Source organism: Ranitomeya variabilis, chromosome 7 (assembly GCF_051348905.1).
Source record: "Ranitomeya variabilis isolate aRanVar5 chromosome 7, aRanVar5.hap1, whole genome shotgun sequence".
Taxonomy (NCBI): Eukaryota; Metazoa; Chordata; class Amphibia; order Anura; family Dendrobatidae; genus Ranitomeya; species Ranitomeya variabilis.
The window spans coordinates 159,922,355-159,944,537 of NC_135238.1; positions in this window are offsets into that span (position 1 = coordinate 159,922,355).

The following is a 22,183-nucleotide window of genomic DNA, read 5'->3' on the forward strand; positions in this document are numbered from 1 at the left end:
GTGTCCTTGTGTGTACCACATTGAGCATGGAGAAAAGAAAGAAAACCAAAGAACTGTCTGAGGACTTGAGAAACCAAATTGTGAGGCATGAGCAATCTCAAGGCTAAAAGTCCATCTCCAAAGACCTGAATGTTCCTGTGTCTACCGTGCGCAGTGTCATCAAGAAGTTTAAAGCCCATGGCACTGTGGCTAACCTCCCTAGATGTGGATGGAAAAGAAAAATTGACAAGAGATTTCAACGCAAGATTGTGCAGATGTTGGATAAAGAACCTCGACTAACATCCAAACAAGTTCAAGCTGCCCTGCAGTCCGAGGGTACAACAGTGTCAACCCATACTATCCGTCAGCGTCTGAATGAAAAGGGACTGTATGGTAGGAGACCTAGGAAGACCCAACTTCTTAGCCCGAGACATAAAAAAGCTGGGCTGGAGTTTGCCAAAACTTACCTGAAAAAACCTAAAACATTTTGGAAGAATGTTCTCTGGTCAGATGAGACAAAAGTAGAGCTTTTTGGGCTAGGCATCAACAAAGAGTTTACAGGAGAAAAAAGAGGCATTCAAAGAAAAGAACACGGTCCCAAAAGTCAAACATGGCGGAGGTTCCCTGATGTTTTGGGGTTGCTTTGCTGCCTCTGGCACTGGACTGCTTGACCGTGTGCATGGCTTTATGAAGTCTGAAGACTACCAACAAATTTGTCAGCATAATGTAGGGCCCAGTGTGAGGAAGCTGGATCTCCTTCAGAGGTCATAGGTCTTCCAGCAGGACAATGACCCAAAACACACTTCAAAAAGCACTAGAAAATGGTTTGAGAGAGAGCGCTGGAGACTTCTAAGGTGGCCAGCAATGAGTCCAGACCCGAATCCCATAGAACACCTGTGGAGAGATCTAAAAATGTCAGTTTGGAGAAGGCACCCTTCAAATATCAGGGACGTGGAGCAGTTTGCCAAAGAAGAATGGTCTAAAATTCCAGCAGAGCATTGAAAGAAACTCATTGATGGTTACCGGAAGCGGTTATTTTGGCTAAAGGTTGTGCAACCAAGTATTAGGCTGAGGGTGCCAATACTTTTGTCTGGTCCATTTTTGGAGTTTTGTGTGAAATGATCAATGTTTTGCTTTTTGCTTCATTCTCTTTTGTGTTTTTTCATTTAAGACAAATTAAATGAAGATAATAATACCAAAGAATTTGTGTTTGCAATCATTTTCAGGAAGAAACTGAGTATTATCTGACAGAGTTGCCGGGGTGTCAATACTTTTGGCCATGACTGTATAGCCGAATATCACAGGTGGCATCACGAACAATCCCCTATAAACGTTCCATCATCTATTTTAATGGCGTGCCCAGGGCCACGGACCGGGTCACTGCTGCCGTGACCACCCCTTTAAGAACCGTCCGACCGGTTCCGAGTACCCCACGGCCCTAACGGGTGTTGCAAATCTGCTGAGAGCTTCTGTGTTCTCTATGAGAAAGCCGCTGCCAGACGTCTCTGACTAAGAAGTTTGTTTCTTAGAGAACAAAATAATCAGCAGTCTGAAATCGGACATGCCTGATCCTTCTTACCCCCGAAAATCATCTGTCAAAGGCCCCTCATTCACATCATTGTCAATATAAAAGAGTTTGGCTGACATTAGTTTAATGATTATGGGGGACCTTTAGTAACACTACATTAAAGAAAGAATGCCTATGTAATTTCATTTGAAGCTTTACTTTAGGCATAAAAGAAATCTGTGAGATAGTTTTTACTCTAACATATATAACATAAGACAAAACACCATAGGACAGTTTTACACTCATTAGAAGCACAAGTGAACAATGCTAACTTTCCTCTACAAACAGTTCAGCTTTTAGTCGTGCAAAGGGGACATCTCATTAAGTTTTCTGGCTGTTCTTTAACCTCATTAAAAGTAGAATTTTATAAGGAGGGGCATTAACATAGTTACTTGATAACTTTAACAAGTTTACAATTTTAATGATAAAGGTGTTGGAGAAACAGGAAATCCTGAACACACACAAATTCACCCAGGTGTCAGAATTAATCATTTAAAGGTTATCTTTAGCAAAGCACCTTATTTTATTGTGTATATAAATATACTATGTATAAAATGTTGGGTATTTTGTAAATTCATTGCATTACTTATTTTGTATTAGTTATATTCTGTTCTATAGCCCAAGGCTGTGCCCACAACTCTGAAAGGGTACTGTCAACAATACAGGTGCTTTGAACAAAGGATCCTGGTAGATTTAAACTCTGAAGACTGCAGCATTATGAATTCTCTTAAGTGGAGATGAGCCAATAAAAATACTACAAAGCTTCCAATTCAAGTATAACGCTCTGAGATCTCCTAATACAGTATACTGCTTAGCAAACACAACCTTAGTAATGTCTAAATGATCTGAATCTGGTTAGTGGAAAACAGATAATTGTTGATTAGAGATGAGTAGATCCGTGGATGTTCGGGTCCGTCGGGTTTAGCTGAACATTAAAAAGTTTGGTTCACGTACCAGAACGGTACCCGAACTAGAATCGGCACCCGGACCCCATTCAAATGAATAGGGGGGCCCAAACATTGGGCACTTTCTACACTGTCATCTGTGTGACAGCATGGTAAACACCGACTCTGATCGTCAGTAACCTTTCATGTTACAACCGGTCAGAGCGCTGCGATTCCTGCTCTGTCAGACAGATGACAGCGTTTGGGCCAGCTGCTCTGGCTGGCAGTGAAAAGGCTTTCACCGATCAGGCATCAGCTGATGAGAGTTCTTCTCTCATCAGCCTACACCTGGTCTCGCTGATGGCAGTGAGAGCAGATCAGGCGGATGAGAGTATTCACCAGCCGGCACCTGTCCATAGTAATAAAATTGTCAGTGGGATAAAAAGTGCAGTGTGTTTTTAGCTTACTGTACAGGTATTTATTGAATAAATAAATAAAAGAAAAAGATGGCGTGGGGTTCACTCTATTCTTCATAAGCAGTCCAGGTAAAGCTGACATTATTTAAATAAATAATTTAAAAAAACAGCGTTGGACCTATCTCCCCATTTTTGATAACCAGCAAAGCTAAGTCAAACAGCTGGGGGCTGGTATTCTCAGACTAGGAAGGGACCATGGATATTAGCCTTCTCCAGCCTAAAAATAGGAGCCTGTAGCAGCTCAAGAAATGGTGCAAGTATTAAATGTACCAATTCTGGTGCTTTGCCCGACTCTTCCTACTTGCCCTAGTGAGGTGGCAAGGAGGGTAATAGTTTTGGGGTTGAAGTCACCTGTTTTATGTCCGCTGATATCAAGCCCAGGGGTTAGTAACGGAGAGGTTTCTAACAGACGCCCTCATTACTAACCCCATAATAAAAATTAAGAAAGATACACAGAAAAAAGTCCTTTAATTAAAAAAAATACTCCTCCACAGTAATCCTCTTTTATCCGTTTATTAATGTGAACATAAAAAAGCACAGTATTCCTCACCTGTCCGCCAATAATCCATATGTCCTACAACGTGCTTCATTTCTGCTACATCTGGATGCATTGCTGAGTGGTGGTTGGAGGCAACCACTCAGCCCTGTATCCAGGAAACACTGAGCTGACTATGAGAACACAGCTGTGTGTGACTGGTGGAGACGTCATTGAAGTTAACACTGGTCACACACAGCCACGTTCTCAGGTTATCCTGGATATAGCATGCAACCAAGTTATCCTGGATGTAGGCTTTGTAATGTCAGCTACCATTACAAAGCCTGCATCAACCCAAAAACTATTACCCCACTTGCCATTGCACCAGGGCAAGTGAGAAGAGCCAGTCAAAGTGCCAGAATTGGCATATTTAATGGATGCACCTTTTCTGAGGTGGCTGCAGGCTACTATTCTTAGGCTGGGCAGGGCCAATATCCATGACCACTTCCCAGTCTGAGAACACCAGCCCACAGCTGTCTGCTTTAGCTTCGCTGGTTATCTAAAATGGGGGATCTCACACCTTTTTTTATTATTTATTTAAATAATTAAAAAAACGTTATGGGACCCCTCTATGTTTGATAACCAGCCAAGATAAAGTTGAGAGCTGGGGGCTGCAAGAGAGACCAAGAAGGAAAGGGATGGAGGCTGCATCAGCTAGGCCTTCACAATCATCTGACCTCAACTCAATTGAAATAGTTTGTAATGATCTGAACGCAGAGTGAAGGCAACACTGGGAATTCATTCAAGAGTGTTGAAAAGTCATTCCAGGTGACTACCTGATGACCCAGTGCCAATTGGCTGTAAATCTGTTATCAGCATCAAAGAGGGGTACTTCAAGGAATTCAAGGTTTAGCTTACAGTCTGGTTTGTTTCAGACATGTTTCTTTACTTGTTGTTTCCATATGTGTGGGGCATTTAAGAATATTATGGTAAGGGTGATCTATTAAAACAGATTGGTCTTCCCAATACCCTGAATATGAAGTATAAATACAGTATATACAGTATATAGCCCTGGGCTTATGCTCATTTTCATACAGAGCATCCTCTTACATATAATAATTTGGAGCACCTACTATGTGCTATGGTAGTAATAAATATAAGTTTGCATAATACAGCAGAGCTTATGCTATGTGAGGGAATTTTTTTCCCATATCCAAAATTACACTGGCAAGCGTCAGTTCCCCAAACTTACTTTGACCTTTTAACATACTTAAAATGGCAAAAAAATGCAAAAATTGAGCTTGGTTTGGTTGGTATACATGCAGCACATAAATGCATGTTCATATTGGCCATAAAACATACAAAACCTACAGGAAACAAAATGAGCAAAAACCCTGCTGTAATTAAATACGTGAAAAACAAAAGTGTATTTAAATAGCACAGAGTTCTTAGTAATACTGTTTTTGATCAAAAATAGCATAAAAGCCATCCCACCGTCCACAAGGTGACTCTGATCGGGATGGTCCTATGCTGTCTAATATTAAAAACCTTACCATGTGTCAAAGTTGACCTCAGTGTGTGAATAAGGGCAGACAAAAGGATCGGGTCCCAACCAGTGGACACCAGTCTAGGGAAGCCTTTAAATGTAATTTTCAGCTCAGAAGAGGGAGGCCACACCCTGGCTTGCACAGAATGCAATAATACAAAGTAAAAATACAAAAATTGAGCTTGGCTTGAGTTGGTATACATGCAGCACATAAACACATGTTCACATTGGCCATAAAACATACAAAGCCTACAATAAACAAAATGAGCAAAAAAATGGATTATATTAATTTATTCCCTAGCAACCAGGCAACCCCCACATGTACTTATGCTGGCTAACAGATGTAAATCATTCAGCTGTGGCAATAAAAACTAAATCTCCGAGCACTAAAAAATACTCGGAGGACACCCGAGCATGCTCGAGAAATCTCGACTAACGAGTATATTCGCTCATCACTAATGTTCGCTCATCACTAATCAGGAGATTTCAGAGAGTAGTCCAAAGCAGATCCTTGGAGTCATGATGCCTGCATAAAACATTTTAGGTATTATGACTCTAATACCTCCTGGTGAACCTATGTCAAGGATAGAGAAACGCATTGAGGTTGAAGTGAATTGGTAGCTATATGGGGTTCTTAATTTATAAGTGACATATTCCTATTTGGTCATACTATTTGGGGTTTACAGCCTGCTGGACGTAGCAGGGTTATTTCAAGCTGAACCAGGTACCTTCACAATCTAAGCACTATTGGCATTTTATCTGTGATGCATATGCAGGGGGGAGGGCCAGGCTAACAGTCCCTCTTGTGTGTCTGGGCTGGAACTATTGGGGCTGTCACCATTATTCCGGGGGGGAAGAGATTTCTTACCAGAGCAGTTCAGGACACCTGACTGATGGGGGGTGGGTCTGACTTAAATAGCGGTGTGCGCTGGAAGATGGGACTTTTGGCAGGAAACCAGAGTGTGAACACTGAGACGGTTGACTCCCTCTCGACAGACCCACGGCATCTATCTGTTCCTCCATACCCGGTTAGCAAGTCCATCCCGACTGACAACACACAGCTCAGAGACAGCTTCTCACTGTATCGTGACTGCTACAGAGTGCATAACATTGTTCCATTGACCTCCGCAGAGGCACTGCTCAGCCATATCCCTCCGGTGTCCACTGAGAACCGGCCTGCTCTTGAGGCTGTGACCGCTCGACTGTGTACTTCTTCTGCAGCCTTATTCACTGAACTGTTTGCTACGTCCGATGTGCTGCGGACCTACACCTCTTCCACATCTTGTGCCCGTACCATGAGACCACGTGCCGAAGGACCTGGAGGATTCATCACCGCAAGGAGACAGTGCATCGCCTTTCTGCGGGACCAGATCGGAGACATCTCGCGTTGCCTACAGCGCCACAGGGATCTTCAAGCCACCTGCCTCCAGTGCACAGAGACTGATAAGTTAACCCTTTGTTACCTGCTGTATTTGTCTTTCCCCTATCCGCAAATTCATATCCTTTACCCCCCTGCTTATTCCATCACTGTTTTATATAAAGAACCTGTTAACCATTGCTCTGTTTCCTGTGTGTCACTGCATCCTACGCACCTGCTAGCATCTTACACATATATTATTTGTACTGGCACTTTATTATGTGGTATCTTCTCGTGGCCCTTTTGGTGTGTTTGTTTATGCACATGTGAGCTTCATGCATCGCATTTACATTTATTTGCGTATGACCTATTCTTTGATAGTCACTAGTGTTGAGCGATACCTTCCGATACTCAAAGGTATCGGTATTGGATGGGATCGGCCGATATCCAAAAAATATTGGATATCGCCGATACCGATACCCGATACCAATGCAAGTCAATGGGACACAAGTATCGGAAGGTATCCTGGATGGTTCCCAGGGTCTGAAGGAGAGGAAACTCTTCTTCAGGCCATGGGATCCATATTCATGTAAAAAATAAAGAATTAAAATAAAAAATATGGATATACTCACCCCTCCGACGGCCCCTGGACCTTAGCGATGTAACCGGCAGCCTCCGTTCCTAAGAATGAGGAGTGAAGGACCTTCGATGACGTTGCGGCTTGTGATTGGTTGCGTGACCGCTCATGTGACCGCTCACGCGACCAATCACAAGCTGCGACGTCATCGCAGGTCCTAAACTCACTGCATTCTTAGGAACGGAGGCTGCCGGTTACATCGCTAAGGTCCAGGGGCCGCCGGAGGGGTGAGTATATCCATATTTTTTATTTTAATTCTTAATTTTTTACATGAATATGGATCCCAGGGCCTGAAGGAGAGTCTCCTCTCCTCCAGACCCTGGGAACCATACTGTTATGACCCCAGTGGACAGGGTCTCAGAGGAACGTGTAAGTCTGCGAGATTCAAAAATCCAGCTCATAGGGCTGTGGTAACTGGGTTGACCAAATAGCTACTCCTAACGCCAACACTAGAAGTAGCCGGGGATCATGCCTACGGTGATCGCTAGATGACTCGCGCCAGCCGGAGAATCTAACTACCCCTAGCAGAAGAAAACAAAGACCTCTCTTGCCTCCAGAGAAAGGGACCCCAAAGCAAGATACAAGCCCCCCACAAATAATAACGGTGAGGTAAGAGGAAATGACAAACACAGAAATGAACCAGGTTCAGCAAAGAGAGGCCAGCTTACTAATAGCAGAATATAGCAAGATAACTTATCTGGTCAACAAAAACCCTATAAAAATCCACGCTGGAGATTCAAGAACCCCCGAACCGTCTAACGGTCCGGACGGAGAACACCAGCCCCCTAGAGCTTCCAGCAAAGGTCAGGATACAGATTGGAACAAGCTGGACAAAAATACCAAACAAAACAAAAGCAAAAAGCAAGGAAGCAGACTTAGCTTGAAATACAGGAACCAGGATCATAGGACAAGAGCACAACAGATTAGCTCTGATTTCAACGATGCCAGGCATTGAACTGAAGGTCCAGGGAGCTTATATAGCAACGCCCCTGAACTAACGGCCCAGGTGAGGATATAGGAAAAGACAGAAGCTCCAGAGTCAAATCACTAATGACCACTAGAGGGAGCAAAAAGCAAAATCACAACAGTACCCCCCCCCTTAGTGAGGGGTCACCGAACCCTCACCACGACCACCAGGGCGATCAGGACGAGCGGCGTGAAAGGCACGAACTAAATCGGCCGCATGAACATCAGAGGCGACCACCCAAGAATTATCTTCCTGACCATAGCCCTTCCACTTGACCAGGTACTGAAGCCTCCGCCTGGAGAGACGGGAATCCAAGATCTTCTCCACCACGTACTCCAACTCGCCCTCAACCAACACCGGAGCAGGAGGCTCAGCAGAAGGAACCACAGGCACAACGTACCGCCGCAACAAGGACCTATGAAACACGTTGTGGATAGCAAACGACACAGGAAGATCCAGGCAAAAGGATACAGGATTAAGGATTTCCAATATCTTGTAAGGACCAATAAAACGAGGTTTAAATTTGGGAGAGGAAACCTTCATAGGAACAAAGCGGGAAGAAAGCCACACCAAATCCCCAACACGTAGTCGGGGACCCACACCGCGGCGGCGGTTGGCAAAGCGCTGAGCCCTCTCCTGTGACAACTTCAAGTTGTCCACCACAAGATTCCAGATCCGCTGCAACCTATCCACCACAGAATCCACCCCAGGGCAGTCAGAAGGTTCCACATGACCCGAAGAAAAACGAGGGTGGAAACCAGAGTTGCAGAAAAACGGCGAAACCAAGGTGGCGGAACTAGCCCGATTATTAAGGGCAAACTCAGCCAACGGCAAGAAGGTCACCCAATCGTCCTGATCAGCAGAGACAAAACACCTCAAATAAGCCTCCAAAGTCTGATTAGTTCGCTCCGTCTGTCCATTAGTCTGAGGATGGAAAGCAGACGAAAACGACAAGTCAATGCCCATCCTACTACAAAAGGATCGCCAGAATCTGGAAACGAACTGGTATCCTCTGTCTGACACAATATTCTCAGGGATGCCATGCAAACGAACCACGTTCTGGAAAAACACAGGAACCAGATCGGAAGAGGAAGGCAGCTTAGGCAAAGGAACCAAATGGACCATCTTGGAGAAGCGATCACATATCACCCAGATAACAGACATGCCTTGAGACACCGGAAGATCAGAAATGAAATCCATGGAGATATGTGTCCAAGGTCTCTTAGGGACAGGCAAGGGCAAGAGCAACCCGCTGGCATGAGAACAGCAAGGCTTAGCTCGAGCACAAGTCCCACAGGACTGTACAAATGACCGCACATCCCTAGACAAGGAAGGCCACCAAAAGGATCTGGCCACCAGATCTCTGGTGCCAAAAATTCCTGGGTGACCTGCCAACACCGAGGAATGAACCTCGGAAATGACTCTGCTGGTCCACTTATCAGGCACAAACAGTCTGTCAGGTGGACAAGAATCAGGCCTATCAGCCTGAAATCTCTGCAACACACGTCGCAGATCTGGAGAAATAGCTGACAAGATAATACCATCCTTAAGAATACCAACAGGTTCAGCGACTCCAGGAGCATCAGGCACAAAGCTCCTGGAAAGAGCATCGGCCTTCACATTTTTTGAACCTGGTAAATACGAGACAACAAAGTCAAAACGGGAGAAAAACAATGACCAGCGGGCCTGTCTAGGATTCAGGCGTTTAGCAGACTCGAGATACATCAGATTTTTGTGATCAGTCAAGACCACCACACGATGCTTAGCACCCTCGAGCCAATGACGCCACTCCTCAAATGCCCATTTCATGGCCAACAACTCCCGATTGCCCACATCATAATTTCGCTCCGCAGGCGAAAACTTCCTAGAGAAAAAGGCGCAAGGTCTCATAACAGAGCAACCAGGGCCTCTCTGCGACAAAACGGCCCCTGCTCCAATCTCTGAAGCATCCACCTCAACCTGAAAGGGAAGCGAGACATCAGGCTGGCACAAAACAGGCGCCGAAGTAAACCGACGTTTCAACTCCTGGAAAGCCTCCACGGCAGCAGGAGCCCAATTAACCACATCAGAGCCCTTCTTGGTCATATCCGTCAAAGGTTTCACAATGCTAGAAAAGTTAGCGATAAAACGACGGTAGAAGTTAGCGAAACCCAAGAACTTCTGAAGACTCTTAACTGACGTGGGCTGAGTCCAATCAAGAATAGCTCGGACCTTGACTGGGTCCATCTCCACAGCAGAAGGGGAAAAAATGAACCCCAAAAAGGGAACCTTCTGTACACCAAAAAGACACTTTGAGCCCTTGACAAACAAAGAATTTTCACGCAAAATTTTAAAGACCATCCTGACCTGCTCCACATGCGAGTCCCAATTATCAGAAAAAAACAGAATATCATCCAGATAAACGATCAAAAATTTATCCAGATAGTTCCGGAAAATGTCATGCATAAAGGACTGAAAAACTGAAGGGGCATTAGAGAGCCCAAAAGGCATCACCAAGTACTCAAAATGACCTTCGGGCGTATTGAATGCGGTTTTCCATTCATCCCCTTGCTTAATGCGCACAAGGTTGTACGCACCACGAAGGTCTATCTTGGTAAACCACTTGGCACCTTTAATCCAGGCAAACAAGTCAGACAACAGCGGCAAAGGATACTGAAATTTGACAGTGATCTTATTTAAAAGCCGATAGTCAATACAAGACCTCAAAGATCCGTCCTTTTTAGCCACAAAAAAGAATCCCGCACCAAGAGGGGAAGAAGACGGACGGATGTGTCCTTTCTCCAGAGACTCCTTGATATATGAACGCATAGCGGTATGTTCAGGTATCGACAGATTAAACAGTCTTCCCTTAGGAAATTTACTGCCTGGAATCAAATCTATTGCACAGTCACATTCCCTATGAGGAGGCAATGCACTGGACCTGGACTCGCTAAAGACATCCTGATAATCAGACAAATACTCCGGAACTTCCGAAGGCGTAGAAGAAGCAATAGACACAGGCAGGGAATCCTCATGAATACCACGACAGCCCCAACTAGACACTGACATAGCCTTCCAGTCAAGGACTGGATTATGGGTCTGTAACCATGGCAGCCCCAAAACAACCAAATCATGCATTTTATGTAGAACGAGAAAACGTATCACCTCGCGGTGTTCAGGAGTCATGCACATGGTAACCTGTGTCCAATACTGCGGTTTATTTTCTGCTAATGGCATAGCATCAATACCCCTAAGAGGGATAGGATTTTCTAATGGTTCAAGAATAAAACCACAGCGCTTAGCAAATGAGAGATCCATAAGACTCAGGGCAGCACCTGAATCTACAAACGCCATGACAGGATAAGATGACAGTGAGCAAATCAAAGTTACAGACAGAATAAACTTAGGATGCAAATTACCAACGGTGACAGGACTAACAACCTTAGATATACGTTTAGAGCATGCTGAGATAACATGTGTAGAATCACCACAGTAGTAGCACAAGCCATTCCGGCGTCTATGAATTTTCCTCTCATTTCTAGTCAGGATTCTATCACATTGCATCAAATCAGGTGTCCGTTCAGACAACACCATGAGGGAATTTGCGGTTTTTCTATCACATTGCATCACATCAGGTGTCTGTTCAGACAACAACATGAGGGAATTTGCGGTTTTGCGCTCCCGCAACCGCCGGTCAATTTGAATAGCCAGGGACATGGTATCATTCAGACCTGTGAGAATGGGAAAACCCACCATAACATTCTTAATGGCCTCAGAAAGGCCATTTCTAAAATTAGCGGCCAGTGCACACTCGTTCCAATGTGTCAGCACGGACCATTTCCGAAATTTTTGGCAATACACCTCAGCCTCGTCCTGGCCCTGAGACATAGCCAGCAAGGCTTTCTCTGCCTGAATCTCAAGATTGGGTTCCTCATAAAGTAAACCGAGCGCCAGAAAAAACGCATCAATATCAGCCAATGCCGGATCTCCTGGCGCCAACGAAAAAGCCCAATCTTGAGGGTCACCCCGTAAGAATGAAATAACAATTTTTACTTGTTGAGCAGAGTCTCCAGACGAACAAGGTTTCAGGGACAAAAACAATTTACAATTATTCCTGAAATTCCTAAACTTAAATCGGTCTCCTGAAAACAGTTCAGGAATCGGAATCTTGGGTTCAGACCTAGGATTTCTGGTAACATAATCTTGTATACCCTGCACACGAGCGGCAAGCTGGTCCACACTTGTAATCAAGGTCTGGACATTCATGTCTGCAGCAAGCTTAAGCCACTCTGAGGTAAAGGGGAAAAGAAAAAAAAAAAAAAAATGAGAGAGGGAAAAAAAACCTCAAAATTTTCTTTCTTATAATCCCACTTCTGCAATGCATTAAACATTTAATACTGGCCTGGCTTACTGTTATGACCCCAGTGGACAGGGTCTCAGAGGAACGTGTAAGTCTGCGAGATTCAAAAATCCAGCTCATAGGGCTGTGGTAACTGGGTTGACCAAATAGCTACTCCTAACGCCAACACTAGAAGTAGCCGGGGATCATGCCTACGGTGATCGCTAGATGACTCGCGCCAGCCGGAGAATCTAACTACCCCTAGGAGAAGAAAACAAAGACCTCTCTTGCCTCCAGAGAAAGGGACCCCAAAGCAAGATACAAGCCCCCCACAAATAATAACGGTGAGGTAAGAGGAAATGACAAACACAGAAATGAACCAGGTTCAGCAAAGAGAGGCCAGCTTACTAATAGCAGAATATAGCAAGATAACTTATCTGGTCAACAAAAACCCTATAAAAATCCACGCTGGAGATTCAAGAACCCCCAAACCGTCTAACGGTCCGGGGGGAGAACACCAGCCCCCTAGAGCTTCCAGCAAAGGTCAGGATACAGATTGGAACAAGCTGGACAAAAATACCAAACAAAACAAAAGCAAAAAGCAAGGAAGCAGACTTAGCTTGAAATACAGGAACCAGGATCATAGGACAAGAGCACAACAGATTAGCTCTGATTTCAACGATGCCAGGCATTGAACTGAAGGTCCAGGGAGCTTATATAGCAACGCCCCTGAACTAACGGCCCAGGTGAGGATATAGGAAAAGACAGAAGCTCCAGAGTCAAATCACTAATGACCACTAGAGGGAGCAAAAAGCAAAATCACAACACCATACACTGGGAACTTCCGATTCCGATTTCCGATATCACAAAAATATCGGAACTCGGTATCGGAATTCCGATACAGCAAATATCGGCCGATACCCGATACTTGCGGTATCGGAATGCTCAACACTAATAGTCACTCTATCCATATTTATGGATATTCTGCCTTTTTGCTGTCCCAAATTCATCCAGATTAGGGGTGACTTTTTGTGAGTACAGGGCTTCCTAGTGTTCTCTAGGGTTAGATAGACAATGGTGAGCGGGGGCGCCGAATCTTGCGTGCTTTATTTTGAGTGCAAACCTCCATTGTCAGGTAGGGCATTTGCTAAAGTATCCGCTTCTCCTTTGCCCTCTATCCTGACCTACTCAGTCCTACAGTTTGCCTGGTATAATAGTGAATAACCAAATTCACTCAGGCCAGCATTATTTGTATATTCCAGGAACTAGTGTGATATTTTGTTTTAATTGTGATAAATAAAGGTTATCTTTTATTGCAGGGAACTTTTTGTACAGTTAGATTTTGATTATGTTCCTCACCTCATTATTATACATTTGTTAGTCTATTCACTCTTCCAAAAAGGCCAGATTCGTGGAACATACAACTAATATTTGTCCTGTAGACAGATTCTGCCTCCTAAGCTGTTTATCACTGCAGTTCCTCCAGAGTGACCATGAGCCTGTTGACTGCTTCTCTAATTAGTGTTCTCCTTGCTTGGTTGGTTAAGGTACCTTCACACGAAACGACTTTGTAACGATATCGCTAGCGATCCGTGACGTTGCAGCGTCCTGGCTAGCGATATCGTTTAGTTTGACACGCAGCAGCGATCAGGATCCTGCTGTGATGTCGCTGGTCGCTGAATAAAGTCCAGAACTTTATTTGGTCGTCCGATCGCCGTGTATCGTTGTGTTTGACAGCAAAACCAACGATACCAGCAATGTTTTACACTGGTAACCAGGGTAAACATCGGGTTACCAAGCGCAGGGCCGCGCTTAGTAACCCGATGTTTACCCTGGTTACCAGCGTAAAAGTAAAAAAACAAACAGTACATGCTCACCTGCGCGTCCCCTGCCGTCCGCTTCCCACACTGACTGAGCGCCGGCCCTAAAGTGAAAGTGAAAGCACAGCGGTGACGTCACCGCTGTGCTGTTAGGGCCGGAGCTCAGTCAGTGTCAGGAAGCAGACGCTGGGGGACGCGCAGGTGAGTATGTACTGTTTGTTTTTTTTACTTTTACGCTGGTAACCAGGGTAAACATCGGGTTACTAAGCGCGGCCCTGCGCTTAGTAACCCGATGTTTACCCTGGTTACCCAGGGACCTCGGCATCGTTGGTCGCTGGAGAGCGGTCTGTGTGACAGCTCTCCAGCGATCAAACAGCGACGCTGCAGCGATCGGCATCGTTGTCGCTATCGCTACAGCGTCGCTTCGTGTGAAGGTACCTTTAGTTTAAATGGGTGGCCATGTTTTGGTAGGTTTTCAACTGTGCCATACTTCTTCCATCTTTTGATGATGGATAAAATAGTTTTCTGTGAGATATTCACTGTTTGGGCAATTTTTTTTAAAGGCTAACCCTTCTTTCCTCTTCTCCACAACTTTATCCCTGACCTGTCTGGTGTGTTCCTTGGTGTTCAAGATCCTGTTTGATCTCGAATTGTCATGATCCAGGATGAGGTTGTTCTTTTTCCATCCTGGTCAGTTTAGGGTTAATTTAATTCACCTCTCTCTGATTCAGGGGTGGCTATTTAGTGATGGTACTTCCTGGGTTCGGTGTCAGTGATACTTCCGTTCACTCGGCTTGAGCAGCTGACCCAGGTTACTCTGCTATAATCGTAGTTCCTCTGTATGTGTGATCCTTACTGTGTATGACCTGGTTTGTTCTGTTTTGGTACTGTTCAGTCCTCTCTAATTTCCTGACCCCTCGGCTTGCCCCTGACTATGCTGCCATCTCACCCTCCAGTTCTTATGCTCCTGTCTGGCTTCTTACCCCTGGCTCGACTCTTACAGTGTCTCGTTCTCTCCCTCTCTGTACCGCAACTTCAGACAGCTTCCGTCCTCCCGGTTGCTTGCTGGCTCCACCTCCATCGTCCATCTTGACACTGCGCTCCCTGCTAGGTCTTGGGTCCCGCTCACACTTCACGCTGCAGCATCTGCTCGACTTTCCTGCTAGTCTGCCTCCTCTGTCTGTCCTGCAGCGCCCCTTAAACAAAACCCCCTGTGACACCAGCAGCGTTTCATTACACTAATGTTCTCAGAAAAACCTCTGAGGTCTTCACAGAACAGCTGTAGCTATACTAAGAATAAATTACACACAGGTAGACTCAATTTACTAATTATTTGACTTCTGGAGGCAATTGGTCACTCTGGAATCTATTTAAGGATATCAGACTACAGGGGGTGAATACAAATGCAAATCACAGTTTACAGATTTATATTTTTAAAGTATTTAGAAAATCATGTATCATTTGATTTACGCTTCACAAATCCTTGCTACTTTGTGTTGGTACATCATCATAATAAAATACATTTAAGGTAGTGGATGTAAATATGGAAAATTTCGTGGGGAATTAATACTTTTTCAAGGCACTATACATATGAAAACCTTCCTTCTGAACAGTGCAAAAAAGAATAGGGATAAAAACATTAATCTTTTCACCAAAGGTTTAGGGGCTGTAACCTGTTAGTGAGCTATACCTGGTGCAATGTGAAATTTAGATACTCTCTTGAGATGTCACAAAACAAAACTAGATAAAGCTAACCTTGGGCATTATTCACAAAACACGCAAAGCTGTTAGCACTCGTTAACAACTATTTACTGTAAGTGACTGGTGTTTTATTAGAAGATTATTGAGGACTAGAGGCACTAACATGGCAATAAAATTTTTCTTTGTTTATAGGACAGACCTAATACGCGATCCATAGGTAATGTCGCAGGGAGGCGTTGACTCAGTGAGTCTATAAAGTCAATGTTGCATCACTGTGCTAACAAAAAGAGAAATAAATGTGTTCTTTTATGAGTTAATATGTGCAGTGGCTAATGTCTCAGGGCATTAAAAAAATTCCAGACAAGGTAATATTATTTTTTACCACATTATAACACGAACCACCAGCAACAAAATGAGTTGTAACAAAGGTGACTAATCTTTATATATGCAAAAATTAAGAAATAAAATGCACAATAATCTTTATTTTTAGGAAAAGAGACATAAAAATTAGACATAAAAGATAAAGAAAGAAATGTGCAACGTGATTAATGCCCATGTTTGCAGAAAGGAATCAGAAAGCCACATGCATTGATAACATTTTTAGGAGAGGCCAAGTTCACAAGAACACTTGAATTGTAGGGCCACACGTTTACAAATTGTGGACGTGACTTTGCCCATATGTAGTTATGAGTAGTCATCCACATAGTAGCCATTCTGAAAAAGTGACACCATCACTCCATCTGCTGCAAAATAGAAAAAAGTCTATGTGGAACATCTCTCATGTGATTTGGCCTTTTGACTTACAGCAGTCCATGTGATACCTGAGTGCAGTTTGTGCCCGCCTGAACTGTCCCAAAGCAGAATACATTCTAAGGAAAACATATGAACCTAAAGGTGCTCATTCATATTAAAGGGATCCTGTCACATGAACAAATGCTATTAACCTGCAGGTTAATAGCATTCTGAACCTTCCCATCACCCACACTGTGCATCGAGAACAGCTTCTGTGACCGCGCCCACTGACTGACAGCCTACTCTAAAGCTGAGCCGCCTGTCAGTCAGTGCCAGGGGTGCAGTTACAACCACCACTCTCTATACACAGAGACGTGAAAGAAACTGTGCTCATTTGCCCCATAGCAGTCGCGTGGCCTGCCGCCATTGGTGGTTCACAACTGGCTATAAGTCTCTACTAGCTGCTTATCTCTCTTTCCCCATTAAAACAGCAAGAGAGCTTAGCCAAAGAAGGATGGACCCAACCCAACACCGAACTGCAATCTTACTTGTATTCTGTCTCAAAGATTGGCTTCTTGGAGCCATGAAGACCTCTGCACCTGTGGAAATTCTGTGGAATTATGTATGAAATAGAAAGCACATAGACAGCGGTTCCCTAATCTACTTCTCTTGTCACAATGGTTCCCTTTTATAACGTGCGACACAATAATAAAGAATGAAAAGACATTAAATTATACTTCTCTTATAACCAAACTGAGATCCTTTTGTCTTGATAACCTGTGCTTGCTGTACCATCAGCTAGATGAAGGCTGCCCTAAATGAAGGGAGGATTTGTTTTCCAACAAGTTAAATTTCTATGGGTCACTTAAAGGGAATCTGTTCAAAATGACTGTTCAAACCAAAGACAAACGCTTGGTTCACCCTAGGCATGACCAGTTCAGTGCTTCTTCCTACCTATTTGTTTCCAGCTATTGCCTCCTCACCTCACCCCCTCTGGCTCATGTTAAGCTGTCAATCGAGGAAAAGAGGATGGAGGTAGATACAAAGCGAGTATGTAGAAGGTGGGCGTTACCAGTGTGAGACATGTAAAAACTGACAGTCTGCTCTCCTGAACTACATATCTCACACTGATAATGCCTCCTTTCATTTACAGTAAACTCTGAAGGCAGATTCTTAAGGAGATCTATGTCCAGCCCATATTCCTGAACAGCTCATTTACATGTAAGGAAAATGTGGATATCTGTGGAATAAGATATCGGATCACAGCAATCAAGGTATCATTTTATTCAGCTTCCTATGACCTACATGCCTATATAGACGGCTTAGGAGGGTTGATCCTACTGCAATATTCCCATTAACTAGGTATCCACTGCTCTCCTGTGTATCTCTCAAATTCTGAGACTTGCTAAGCATACTAGTCAGGCTCTCTCCACCTTCAAAACCCTCAAAAGAAACATGAAAACATGTTCTGAGAAGTCTACAACTTTATGCATTTTTACCACAATTTGTGAAAATTGTGCCAAAAAGATGCAGCACAGTCACATCGTGTGAACATACGCTATCTCTGCTACTGCTAAAATTTCATAATAGCAAGTTCTACCATTAACCACATTTCCCCTCTATTTGCTAATCACTGATCAATACAGAATTCATTACCATATACCACTTTTGCCAGTTTTGAGTATGTTAAGGACTGGTACAGAGGTGAGGGAGTGGTGTTGATGACTAAACTTCAATACTACTTCATAATACTAAAAATACAATCTATAAATCCTAATTGCACCTACAATAAAGGATTTTAGCTAGACATGGCCTTTCTATTATTTTGTTCATGTTAAAATTTCAATAGCTTATTGCACTCTGGTGCATATAAATGTCTTGTTATGATACAGAATATTGTTTATTGCAAAATATATGATGGTTTGCAATCAGAGGTTTCTGTGAACTTCACGTTGTTCATTATACTATCGTAATATAGTCTATGTGTCTATTCTTTTTTTATCCTACTGGTGTGCCAGCATAATGATATAGACAAGTTGTGGATTGTACATGGAGCAGCGATTGGATCAGTACAGATGGTGCCGCCGAAGTGACTTAGTACAAAAAAGCATCCACTTTATCTCTTGTCACCAGAGAATAAATAATATAACTTTCTGTATATTATCAACTTAATGTCCTGTGCCATTCATTGTGGTTGTACTGTTCAGCAGTTGTGTTATATGGACACCATGGAACATGTGTGTAACACACTGCTGTGTGCTAAAGATAAGTAGTTGAAATTTGGAGTTAAATTTGTGGTGTTCTGTAGTTAGCTGATGTACGTGTTTGTTTATCTCCTGGTCCATTTTCCCATTTAGTTCATTCCTCCCAGTCCCCATCCGCCTCACTATTGTTGGTTAGTGCTTGTGTATGATGGAGGTTTTCTGTTATCACTGTTTTGTCTTTGTGACTGGTTTACCTTTCATTTCTGTCCCATGCCTCATGGGGTGGGGGAGGGGACAGATTAGGGTTTTTACAGGAGCATAGTGAGGTCAGAGTCTCGGGCCTTTTTATCTTTAAGAGTACCCCTAGGACAGGGATAGTTAGGGTCCCAGCTCCAGGGACAGTTTGGTGCCCCCCTTCCTTACTAAAGACCGTCACAGCGTGACACAGGTATGCTACCAACAAAGGAAAAAGTATCACTCCAAAGAAGCACACCACGCAAAAAATAGAAACATGGTATATGGAAAAAACACAGGATTTTATTGACACACAAAGATAAAACATACTTAAAAACCATAAGCAAAGAGCCCTGTCCACATCAATGTACATAACAAATATAATAGCTCATACAACCTAAAATACATAAGCTAGAATGCATTTAATAATGAGCAATTAGATAGAACCTGCCATCACTCGAAACCCAATAGAAAACCATATAAGGTAAGTGCAAAAAGCACAGAAATACCCAAAATGGGGTTAGACCACCTATTATGACTGGTGCCTAGACACCTGTATGGCTCATGGGACACTCAAATCAGTCAAAGACCATCCACATGGAAATCAAGCCCCAGGGCATAAGACAAGCACCCTGGACAATAACCGATAAATGCAGGAGGATGCTAAGATGGAACTTTACCAGGCACGAGAGGTCCGTGGAACGGCAGGTGAAGAGATGGGACAGGGGCCAATGCAGCCCAACGCGTGTCGCCCTTCAGGAGAGGGCTTCGTCAGGGGAAGTGCTTAAACATGTGTCATGAGCCCTGTATAAATATGACCCAAATAATGAACAAACACGGCACATCTGTGACACAGGGGCAGCGTCGGCAATCGCGCGTGCGCAAAAGAACGCACCTGTATACAAAAACAGCCTGCCGCTCAGCCAGGCGGGGAGATAGAGGAGGACAACCGCTAACAATATAGGCGGCGGAAGTCCTCACCAAAGGAGAGCCAATGGCGCAGGCGCAAGAGTGTCAGAGGCTCAAACTTAGTGCACTCACTAGCCGGGCATGCGCAAAAGAACGTAAGTATGCGGGAACGAAACACATCGCTACGCCGAGCAGGAAGGTAAAAGGGGGAGTGATTAATGTCACTATAGGTCACAGGGACCGCCCCAAACACCGCTAGACTGAGCAGGAAAGCAAAAGGGGAAGTGATCAATATCACTGCGGACCGCAGGGACCGCCCCACAAAACGGACCAAGAGAGGAGCCACCCTCAGAATTGCCATAGATATCACTGGAGCAAGTACACAAACAAAAAAGGCCCATAGATAGAAAAATGGACAGAAAAACATATGGGCACTAAAATACGGCATAGATGGTATACATGATGGTACTTGAAACAAAAAAGGGGTAACCTACAAAATTGTATATAGCCCAGGGGTGATCAGCCCCAAAAAAGCATATATACAAGAAGGTATACACGATAGGCCAGATGGCAACATTTGGGAAACAAGGGAGAAATACCAATGGCCGGAAAGAAAACACATACAAGACCAACACACATAAACAACCATAAATAAAAACAAATACAAAACCAAACAACCCCCGAGGGACAGTCAACCAGACATGCACATATAGATGACAGTCAACATACACATAGAGACCATCTGGCATGCCTTACACAAAGACCTACAGCCATTGTGAGGCATATACGTATAAATACAGTTGCAACATAATAGTGTTGGACATAATCTTTATTAAATAGATAGCTATGAATGAAGAACAGTGTATGGATACGTATTGTATGTAAGAACTGTAGCCTGCATAGGGGGCAAGTGTAAAAAATGACAATAAGATCCCGGCAAAAAAGAAGGGGGAAAGGACAAGAAAATACTAGTCCCTTCAGACCCTAAATCCCCAGGATGCCAAAGCTGAGAAACCAAGCAGAGATGTAAACCTGCCCGGTACCTGGAGTCCCATACGCCAAGATATAATGAGAACAATGCCATAACCTATCATGAAGTCCCATGAGCCAGCAAAACCTAATATAAATCGTAGAAAGCCTATATGCAAACCCCTAATCCAAGTACCCTACCGGACCACATAGTAACAAAGGGATCCTATATGCAGTTAATAGGATATCCCTGCAATAACCAGTCCTATCAATAAATATAGATATAAATATAAATATAAAGTGCCATGCATGAGGGCAGTAGGATAAGATATTAAAAATCAAATAAATACAAAAGCCCACATGGAGAGCGCGGGCTGTCCCGTAGGTCAGGACCCCAAAAGGGGCCACTACGATGTGGAGAATCCAAATGTCCAGAGAGAGAGCATAGCTCCCAAGCAGATAGAGTATAGACGAGGTACATGGAGGAAGATCCCAAATGTTAGAGAAAGGTCCACGGTTATCCAGTGCGTAGAGCAGATGAGGCACGGAGGGGAAGATTTCATCCAAGGAAGCCCGTGAATAAAAGTTCTTCATTTAGACCTGTTGGGGTGACAGAAGACAAGTTGAAAATCCAACGGGACTCACAGCGTAGCAAGGAGGGCTTAAGCGGGCCCCCCCTATTAGATATCCGAACATGCTCCAAGCCCACAACCCTGATGTTTGTCACACTACCGGCATGATGGGTAAGAAAATGAGCTGCCACGGGGGTAAGAACTTTGCCCTTAGATAAATCATTGGAGGCCAGATTGATCGTGGAGAAGTGCTTCTGCACTCTCCGACGCAACTCCTGCGAGGTTTGCCCCACGTATATGAGTTGGCATGGGCAGATGAGAGCGTAAATAACGCAGGTGGTCTTGCAATTTACATATGACAAGAGTCTGTGCCGGCTACCATCACTGGGATGAACAAAAAAATCCCTTGTGGCCCCCATATGCGGGCAAATACTACAACCCCCACAGGCAAAGGAGCCTCTAAGTTTGAAACCCCGATTGGTGCTCACAGTTTGCCTCCTGTAGTGGCTCCTGGATAACATATCTCTAAAATTAGGAGCCCGTCTGGCAACCAAAAGAGGTTGCGCAGTGACTACATCCGCAGTATGAAGGTCCGTGGTGAGGATATCCCAGTGCCTATGCAAAATGGCCTTAAGGTCACCCCAGTTGTTATTAAAGCCCGTGATAAATCTAGGCTTATCCTCACGTACCTTAACAGACGTAGACAGTAAAGAGTCCTGGTTGTGTACTCTCGCCCGTTGGAATGCCGTTGAAATGCTCCTATGTGGGTAATGCCTTTCTTTAAAACGGTCTGTGAGTCTTCGTGCTTCCATTTGAAAGTCCACATCGGACGTGCA